Source organism: Chrysochloris asiatica, unplaced genomic scaffold (genome assembly GCF_000296735.1).
Source record: "Chrysochloris asiatica unplaced genomic scaffold, ChrAsi1.0 scaffold00197, whole genome shotgun sequence".
Lineage (NCBI taxonomy): Eukaryota > Metazoa > Chordata > Mammalia > Afrosoricida > Chrysochloridae > Chrysochloris > Chrysochloris asiatica.
This window is the reverse complement of record NW_006408715.1, coordinates 2,369,350-2,380,064: the sequence shown is the minus strand read 5'-3', so window position 1 is coordinate 2,380,064 and position 10,715 is coordinate 2,369,350.

The window sequence follows — 10,715 nt, the reverse complement described above, 5'->3', positions numbered from 1 at the left end:
GAATGGGGCAGCTTGTTATGATAATAATATTTGATTATTGTTAAGTGCCATCAAGTCAGTTCTAACTCATATCAACTATCACATAATATGGAGTCCTGGTGTGGTGCTGTAGATGTACTGAACTGCTAACCACAGGTCAGCTGTTCAAACCCACCAGCCACATCTCAGAAACACTATGTTGTTGTTGTTAAGTGCCGTTGAGTCAGTTCCAACCCATAGTAACCCTGTATAGGGTTTCTGAAGAATGACTTGTGAGCTTGAACCATCAGCCTTGCAATTCAAACCAATCTTACAATCCACCACATTAACTCACAGAGCCATACTATACAGGGTCAGAATCCACTCAACGGCACTTAGCAATAACAACATCACATAATATACAAATGTGATAATAACATAGGATAAGTGGGGAGCACTGTGACTCCATAGAATAAGAACTGGACTTCGAACCACAAGATTGATGGTTCGAACACACTAGTCATTACACAGGAAAAAGTCACTCTTGCAAAAATTTACAGCTTCACAAACCATATAGAAGATCACTATGAGTATGAAGAAAAACATGGCATCGGGATTGGAGGAATACTCATTAACAACCTGTGATATGCAGATGATACAACCTTGCTTGCTGAAAGCGAATACAGGTCTTAAAATATTTACAGGTGAAGATCATAGATCACAATCTTCAGTATGGGTTGCACCTCAGTGTAAAAAAATTTAAATGGACCACTGGACCAATAAATGGCATTAAGATAAATGTAGAAAAAACTGCAGTTGTCGAAGACTTCATTTTGCTTGGATCCACTAACAACACTCACATTAACAGTAGTCAAGAAATCTAACCATATATGGCATTAGGCAAATCTGCTGCATGTTGTTGTTGTTAGGTGTGTAGAGTTGGTATCGACTTATCGCGACCCTATGCACAACAGAATGAAACACTGCCCAGTCTTGTGCCAACATCAAAATGGTTGCTACACTTGAGCCCATTGCTGCTGCCACTATGCCAATCCATCTCATTGGGGGTTTTCATCTTTTTCACTGACCCTCCACTTTACCAGGCATGATGTCCTTTTCCAAGCACTGGTTGCTCCTTATAATAAATGACCAGTATGAGAGACAAAGCCTGGCCATCCTGGCTTCAAAGGAGCATTCTGGTTATACTTCTTCCAACACAGATTGTATGTTCTTTTGGAAATCCATGGGTACATTCAATATTCTCCTCCAACACGATAATTCAAAAGCATCAATTCTTCTATGGTCTTCTTTATTCATTATCTAACTTTCACATGCATATGGGGTTATTGAAAATACTATGGCTTGGGTCAGATGCACCTTAATCCTCAAACTGACATCTTTGCTCTTCAACACATTAAAGAGTTCTTATGCAGCTTAATGCAGTATGTCGTTTGATTTCTTGACTGCTGTTTCCATGAATGCTGAGGGTTGCTCTGAGTAAAATGAACTCTTTGGCACCTTCAGTTTTTTCTCCATTTATCTTGTTGTTATTTATTGGTCCAGTGTGAGGATTTTTGCTTTCTTTGCATTGAGGTGCAACCCATACTGAAGGCTGTGGTCTTTGATCTTCATCAGTAAGTATTTTAAGTTCTCTTCACTTTCAGCAAGCAAGGTTGTATCATCTACATATCACAGGTTATTAATGCGTCTTCCTCCAACCCTGAAGCCATGTTCTTCTTCAAATAATCCAGCTTCTTGAATTATTTGCTCAGCACGCAGTATGAATTGTATGGTGAAAGAATACAACCCTGGCACCGATCTTTCCTAATTTTAAACCATTCAGTTAAAAATTGATCTGTTTGAACAACTGCCTCTTGGTCTATGTACAGGTTCCTCATGAACACAATTAAGTGTTCCAGAATACTAATTCTTCACAATGTTGTTCATAGCTTGTCAAGAGTCACACAATTGAAAATCTTTGAGTAGTCAATAAAGCACAGGTAAAAATCTTTCTGGTATTCTCTGCTTTCAGCCAAGATCCATCTGATGTCAGTAATGATGACCCTCTTTCCACATCCTCTACTGAATCCCACTTGAACTTCTGGTAGTTGCCTGCCGGTATACTATTGCATCCATTTTTTAATTGTCTTTTGCAAAATTCTACTTGCATGCAGTATTAATGCTAGTTTGATGATTCCATTGGGTCATCTCTGTATTCCATTGGGTTATCTCTCTTTGGAATTGGCATAAATATGGATCTCTTTCAATCACTGGGCCAGGCAGCTGTCTTCCAAATTTATTGGCATACATGGGTGAGTACCTGAAGTGCTGCATCAGTTTGTTGGAAGATTTGAATTTGTATTTGATCAATTTCTGGAGCTTTGTTCTTTGCCAATGCCTTCAGTGCACCTTGGACTTCTTCCTTCAGTATCATTGACTCTTGATCACATGCTACCTCTTGAAATGGTTGGACATCAACCATTTCTTTTTGGTACAGTAACTGTGCATTCCTTCCATCTTCTTTTGATGCTTTCTGATCATTCAATATTTTGCAGTTAAAATCCTTCAATATTGCAAGTTGAGGTTTGAAATTTTTCTTTAGTTTCCTCAATTTGAGAAATCCTGACTGTGTTCTTCCCTTTTGACTTTCTAACCCCAGATCTTTCCACATTTCTTTATAATATTTGTCTTCTCAAGCTGCCCTTTGAAATTTTCTATTCAGCTCTTTTACCTCCTCATTTTCTTTAGCATCTCTGCACTGGAGAGCAAGTTTCAGACTTCTTTAAAATGTTCTAGAGCAAAGATGACACATGTGCCTCACCGAAGCCCCAGTATTTTCGATAGCATCCTATGTATATAAATGTTGGACAATGAATAAGGAAGACCATAGAAGAATTGATGAATTTGAGTTATGGTATTGGAGAAGAATATTAAAAGTACCATGGACTGCTAGAAGAACAAACAAATTTGTGTTGGTAGAAATACAGCCAAATGCTTCTTAGAAGCCAGGATGTCCAGACTTTGTCTTTCATACTTTGGACATGTTATCAAAAGGGACCAGTCCCTTGAGAAGAGCCGCATGTTTGATAAAGGAGCTGTCAGCAAAAAAGAGGAAAACCTCCAACAAGATAGATTGGCACGGTGGTGGCAGCAATGGGCTCAATGTTAACAATGATTGTGAGGATAGATCAGGACCTGACAGTATTTCATTCTGTTGTACATAAGGTTGCTATGAGGCAGAACTGATTCAACAGCACCTAACAACCCAACAACATGAGTCAGAATCGACTCAATTACACTTAACAGCAACAACAAAGCACAGTAAATCAGTATGGGCAATATGATTTGAAGTGCTACTAAGTCCTGAGTGGAAAAGGTCTTAGTAGCCTTGAGATGGAAGGCTTTGAGGAGACAGAAAGAAGACAGCATGGTAAAGCACAGAATGACAATAGTCTACATATAAGTTACCTTACATACCAATGTTGTCATATAGACGGTAGCCTACGTATAAGTTACCTACATACCAATTTGTCTTTTAGACAATAGTCTACCTATAAGTTACACTCATACCAATATAGTGAAGAGCCATACAAGACATTTAGTAACAATGACGATCAATTCTGTTTCTGTCACATGAGTCTTTAATACTGGGCAAATATACTCTGTGGGATAAAATTCCCAGTCTTGCCACCCCACCCCACCCTATAACACTGAGAAACACTGAGTATACATAAATAAAGATCCACAAGTTTGAACAAGGGGTTATTTTTTCATAAAACAAATACTCCAAATGTCAACAGTCCAGGGTGGTGTTTAAGATGTCTCTTCTCTTGCACTGTCATCTTTGTTCTCATAGTCACAAAACGGCTGCTGTACCTCCTGCCATCACTTCCACAGAGTAGGCAGAACAAAAGTGCAATCAGATACAAAAGACACAAGCTGGATGACTATCCATAACATCAGGGAAAACAGAGCTTTCCCTGAAGCCTCCACCCTCACCCTGTAGTCTTCTACTGGCCAGAACTATATGCCATTGCCATTCCTAACTACAATCAAAGTCAAACAAAACAGTGTTTAAAACCTAGGAAATATTTTCTAATTGCTCTGAACAAACACAGTTTTGTTAGGACACAAGGAGAAAATCAATAGTTGGTAGGCATTGCTCAGAGTCTGATACAAGACATTTACTTCACTTTGTGAAAGAATTATTTTGTATTGGGCTAGAGATAGTAGAGAAAGCTACTATCTATTGAGCATCTAATATGGATTATGTATGCATAGTACTCAAGACTCTGTTCACATTAAATCATACATTATAAACTATTATTTACTTTTATTACCTTGTTGTTGATGTTGTTAAGTGCCACCGAGTCCGTTCTGACCCATAGCAACCCTGTGTAGGGTTTCTGAGGAGCAGCTAATGAACTTGAACCATCAAACTTGTGGTTAAACCACATTTGCAGTTCGGCACCTTAACCCACTGTACCACAAAACTAAAATATAAGACTCAGGTCAGTCTGTCTCTAAAACTGTATTCTTCTCAATGTGAAATGCTGTCTTCAAGATGAACTCCTTGTCCTCAAGATATTAACCTTGGGGGCTGAGGGTGGATGAGTGAACAAACAGTTATTGTAACTTGTGATAAATACTGTTACAGCTACTGATGTTACTGACGTAGTTGGGGAAAAAGAGGATTAGATGCTTCCTTTACAAAGAATATTGTAGAAAGGCTTTATAGAGGACATTTAGTCTTTTTTTTTTCTTTTCTTTTCACTTTTTATTGTGGATTGGGTGAAGGTTTATAGAGAAGATCAGTTTTCTTTTCAACAATTATACACATTTTCTTTCATCTCATTGACTGCACTCCCCACCATGTAACATCACTTATCCCACTTCCTCCCTGCATTTACTGTTTCCATTCCTCCTTCTTTCCTAACCTTTTTAATTTTTCTTTGGGTTAATATTGCCCTTTGGATCTTAAGCAGTTGATTTTTTCTCTTGGGTATGAGTATCTAACAAGTGCTATTGTTCTCCTTAGAGAGCTGTCTATTATTTGGCTGAAAATTCAGCCAAAGACCAGTAAGCCTGGTCTTTTTTGTGATTTTGAGTTTTGTTCCACATTTTTCACCTATTCTATCCAGGACCTTCTAATGTGCTATCTTTCACAGCAGTTGAGAGCATAGCCAGATAGCATTTGGTTCTTCTGGTCTGAGGGCTGTGGAGACCACTAGACCATTGAATTAATTCTTTCCACGTGTCTTCAATGTTCATCTGTCTTCTTTCCACTGAAGAGGGAGACACCAGCAGTTGTGCCTCAGATGGTAGCTCATGAACTTTTTTTGTTACTCATCAAAATATGAGGTAGAATGTTGTCTTTGTGGACTGTTATGCCAACTGATCTTGGTATTCACTGACAGTCTGTCCCTGAGCCCCTAGCCCCAGTGACTCATTCCCTTAAGGTGTTCAGTTATATCTAAGAAGTTTTCATAACTTTGTCCCCAGTATGCTGTGCTATAGGAGCCCTGATGACATAGTGGGTACGAGCTGATCTGCCAAGAGTAAGGTCAGTAGTTTGAATTCACCAGCTGCTCGTTGGAATAAAGATGAGGCTTTCTGCTCCTGTAAAGATTTATAGTCTTGAAAATCCAATATAGGATGTCTATGACTCAATGGCACAGACCCACCACAGCCTGGGTCAGGCACACCTTAGCCCTCAAATTGATACCTTTGCTCTTGTACACTTTAAAGAATTCTTTTGAAGCAGATTTTCCAAACACAACACATCATTTTATTTCTTGACTGCTGCTTCTATGCATGTTGATGATGGATCCAAGCAAAATGAAGTCAATGACAACTTGAATCTTTTCTCCACTTATCATGATATTATCTATTGGTCCAGTGGTGAGGATTTTTTTATTTCTTTACATTGAGGTACAATCTATACTGAAGGCTGTAGTCTTTGATCTTCGTCAGTAAGTTGTTGCTTTTTTAAGTCCTCTTTGCTTTCAGCAAGCAAGGTTGTATCATCTGCTTATCACAGTTTGCTAATGAGTCTTCCTCCAATCCTGATGCCACATTCTCCTTCATATAGTTCAATTTCTCTGATCATTTACTCACCATACAGACTGAATAACTATAGGGAAAGGATACAACCTTAGCACACACCTTTCTCGATTTTAAATCATTCAATAGCCCCTTGTTCTGTTCTAGCAACTGCCTTTTGATCTATGCACAGGTTCCTCAAAAACTCAATTAAGTGTCTAGAACACCCATTCTTTGCAATAAAATCCAAAGTTTATCATGATCCACAGAGCTGAAAACCTTTGCATAGTCAATAAAGCACAAGCAAATGTCTTCCTGGTATTCTCTACTTTCAACTAAGATCCATCTGACGTCACAATAATATCCATGGTCCCACATGCTGTTCTGAATCTGACTTGAATTTCAGACAGTTCCCTGTCGATGCAACCATCGTTTAATTATTTTCTGCAAATTTTTATTTGCATGTGCTATTAATGATACAGTTTGATGATTTTTGCATTCAGTTGGGTCACCATTCGTTGCAATGGACACAAATATGGATCTATTCCATTTGGTTGCCCAGGTAGCTGTCTTCCAAAGTTTCTGGCATGGATGAATAAGCACCTTCTGTGCTGCATTAGTTTGTTGAAAGATTTCCATCAGTTCCAGGAGTGTTGATTTTCACCAGTGCTTTCAGTGCAGGTTGGACTTCTTCCTTCTGTACATGCTACATCTTGAAATGGTTAAACATCAACCATTCCTTTTTGGTACAGTGACTCTGCGTATTCCTTCCATCTTCTTTTGATGCTTCCTGCATCATTTAATATTTTGCCTATAGAATCCTTCAATATTGCAGCTTGAAGCTTGGATTTTTTTCTTCAGTTCCTTCAGCTTGAGAAATGCTGAGCATGTTCTTTTCTTCACTTTTGGTTTTCTAACTCCAGATCTTTGCATATTTCATTATAATAATTTATTTTATCTTCTCGAGCTGCCCTTTGAAATTTTCTGTTCATCAGTTTTACTTCTCAATTTCTTCCATTCACTTTAACATCGTTATTGTGATGCTGTAGAATAAGCACTGGACCGTAAGATCAATCTGAACTAGTTCAACAGTTCAAATCCACTAGCTGCTTCTTGCAAACCATATACAAGGTCATTATGAGTTGGAACAGACTTGAAGGCACTGAACAACAACTACAATGCTAAGAGCAAGTTTCAGAGTCTTCTCTGACATTTATTTTGGTCTTTTCTTTCTTTCCTGTCTTTGTAATAACCTGTTGCTTTCTTCTTTTATGATATCTGGTCTTCGGTCATTAGTGTCTAATGCACCAAATTTGTTCCTGAGATGATCTCTAAATTCAGGTGGGACATATTCAAAGTCATATTTTTGCTCTTGTGGACATGTTTCATTTTCTTCAGCCTCAGACCATTGGTAGTCTGTTCCAGAGTGTGCCCTGGCCTTGTTTTGGCTGATGATATAGAACTTTTCCACCATTTATTCCCACAGATGTAGTCAATTTGATTCTCCTCATAGATCACCACTATTCCAGTTTTGTATTTATAACAATATTTGGCTCTGTTGCTTTTAACTCTTTCACTCTTTTAAAATCTCCCCTGCCGCCATTCTTTTTTTGACAATCTCCCTCTTGAGTATATTGCCTTCCTTTCAACCAAGTTAACACGTGTCTACGCTCTAGCCAGTAGCTTCTCCCTTCACCTTACGCTCTTGGAAACCATCAAAGAATGTTTATTTTAGTGTGAAAACCATTCTTGACTTTTTACAATAGTGGTCTCATACACTCTTTATTCTTCTGTGATTGTTTGATTTCATTCAGCATAATGTTCTCCAGATTTACCCACGGTAGGAGGTATTTCACAGGTTCATTTTTATTTTTTAGCAATGTATAGTATTCCATTGTGTGTATGTACCAGTTTACCCATTCTTCCGTTGATGGCCATTGAGATTGTTTCCATCTTTTTGCTATTGTGAATGGTACTGTGAGGAACATGGTGTGCATACATTTATTTGTATCACAGTTCTTACTTCTCCAGAATATGTACCAAATAGAGGGTCGATTTTACTATTATTACTATTTCCAACTTTTCTCGGAAGCGCCATACCATTTTCCATAGGGGCTGCACCATTTTACAGTCCCCCAGCAGTGTATGAGGATTACAGTCTCTCAAGGAAATTTAGGCTTACAGGATGAATAGAGGGGACTAGTGAAAGACAGATGAGAATGACATTCTAAGTCTGTATAGATGGAACATTGGGTATAATCATATTAAGGCATAAGAAACATTTTTCATCCTTCCGCTACACATAGTTCATTTTGACTAAGATAGAAAATAAATATGGGAAGGCTGCGGGAAAAAAAATTTAAAAGGCCAGATGGGCCATCCAGGTGGGAAGAAAAATTAGGATGACATAGAGTTTGAAAATATTTCCTAAGTTTTTGACACAAGTGAATGGAAAAACAGTAATATCTCTAAATATCTTAGAGAAGATAATGAAAACTCTTTTTGACACTTTGAGTTTGAAGGCTTGTGTAATCTAGGGTTTCCTATAGAATGTGTGTAGCTCTAAACAAATGTTTGCTTTGTGAAGTTTCTCTCTTTATGTTCTTTATTGTCAAATGTGCCATTCCTGCCTAGTTTCACATCTCCCACAATGCCATGGCTCTCCAGAGCCTGTTTGTACTGAGCAGTATGCACTTTTTTTTTAATTGTAGATAACAAAACATGTCCCCCTCCAACCATCTTCATGTGCACATCTCAGTGCCTCTAAGTATATTCAGCCTGCAGCCCAATCCTCACCACTACTATCCATTCTCACCCATCCCCATCTCCCTAAACAGAGATTGTGGAAACGGCACAAGACTGGGCAGTGTTTCATTCTGCTGTGCATAGTACCACCCGGAGTTGGAATTGACGCTACAGCACCTAACAACAACAGCAACAAGCAGAATCTCAGGAGCCCGGGAGCTGCATAAGGTAAGTGCTTTGTGGGGAAAAGGTGAAGTTTTTGCTTTGGCAAAGATTTACAGCCTCAGAAACCCTATATGTTGCTGATTGTTTATGTGCTGTCAAATCAGTTCGGACTCATAGTAACCCTGTATCATGTTTCTAAGGAGTGGCTAGTAGGTTTGAACTGCCAACCTTGTGGTTAGCAGTCCAATGCTTATCTTACAGCGCCACACCAGAAACCCTGGATCGGGTCACTACAAGTCAGAACCAACTCTATGGCACTCATAAAAGCAACAATAACAGAACTTTGGTGCCCCTTAGGCAGTAACTCTCCTTTTATTACTCCCAACCTCGCGCTGCAGGGTAATAATGCACTAGACCACAGATCTATTTGAATGACAAGGTCAGCGATTCAAACTCAACAACCACTCCTCAAAAGCCCTACACAGGGTTGTTATGAGTCAGAACCAACTCTATGGCACTTAACAACAGCAACAACAAACCTCCACTAGCAACCACTGATAAACTTTGGTCTCTATGATTTACCTATTCTAGTGATTTCTTGAAGAAACCCTGGGTGGTACAATAGGTTAAGCATTGGACTGTTAACCAAATTGTCAACAGTTCAAACCTACCAGCTGCTCAATGGGAGAAACATGAGGCAGTCTGCTTCAGTAAAGTTTTACAGCCTCAGAAACATTAGTCCTGGGACTTTTTTCTCACTCTTTGAAACACTGAATCATTTTCAAAAACAAATTGCGATTTAACTTTAGCTCACTCTTGACCATCCAGGCAACCTTAAAATGCCAGGGATGAAAGTATAAATAAGTCATATCCTGTACCCCCACATCAGTGAATTTTGAGCCACATCTGTATAGCCCAGCTACTTATTCCTTTCAGAGGTTGTGAGGTTACAAAAACAACTCAAGCATGACCAGATCAGACTCCTGAGGGAGCATTTTGGGGACATTACAACTCTCTGATTATCTGCCATCCTTTAGTTGTTTTTTTCAGTCCCTAACCTATAGGATAATATCCATGTAAACCAATCCCAGACATTCAAGATGAGTTATTGGGCTCTGACAAAGAACATTCCACCCTTCCCAGCTGCTGAGCTCTATCCGCCACTGGAGACAATAAATAGCTTTGTCTGTGTGGACAGATGTCTACTCATTTTCTTTCGTCCGACACTTCTTCTTTAAGAACTCTGTCTTGTAGGAATTGTGTTTAGATATTCTAGTCAGGATAATCTTTCACCCTGCCGCCAAGAATTGCAGGATAAATATGCAACAATATTTCAGCACAGTTGCTTCCTTTGTTTGTTGTAAACTAAAACATAGCACTGCCAATTTTCTAGCCCATAGAAAAATGCCTGTGTCTTGATAGAAGTAGTCTTTGGTTTCATATGAAGGAAATTTGAATGAGGACAAGACAAAATTTTCTTATAGATGCCTTGTCCACAGTGCTGGCAATGCCCTTGAACAAGGCTGTTCCTAGAAGAAAATGGGATCTCATAATCTCTCACTTCAAACATCGGAAAAACAAATTCAGCCTTCTCAATTCCAACATAAGAAGTATTTCCTAAACCCTGTGTGTGACCTCCTCAGCTCGGGTACACAGTGCATGTGGGTGAAAGGAACCACTCATCAACCAGTTTGTGCTCACAGTTTTGGTAACCCTGAGCTATTTAGATTCATGACTTGTTCTGCAGTTAAGATTTTTTCCTTGTACAGATAAGCTCTCTCTCTCTCTCTCTCTCTCTCTCTCTC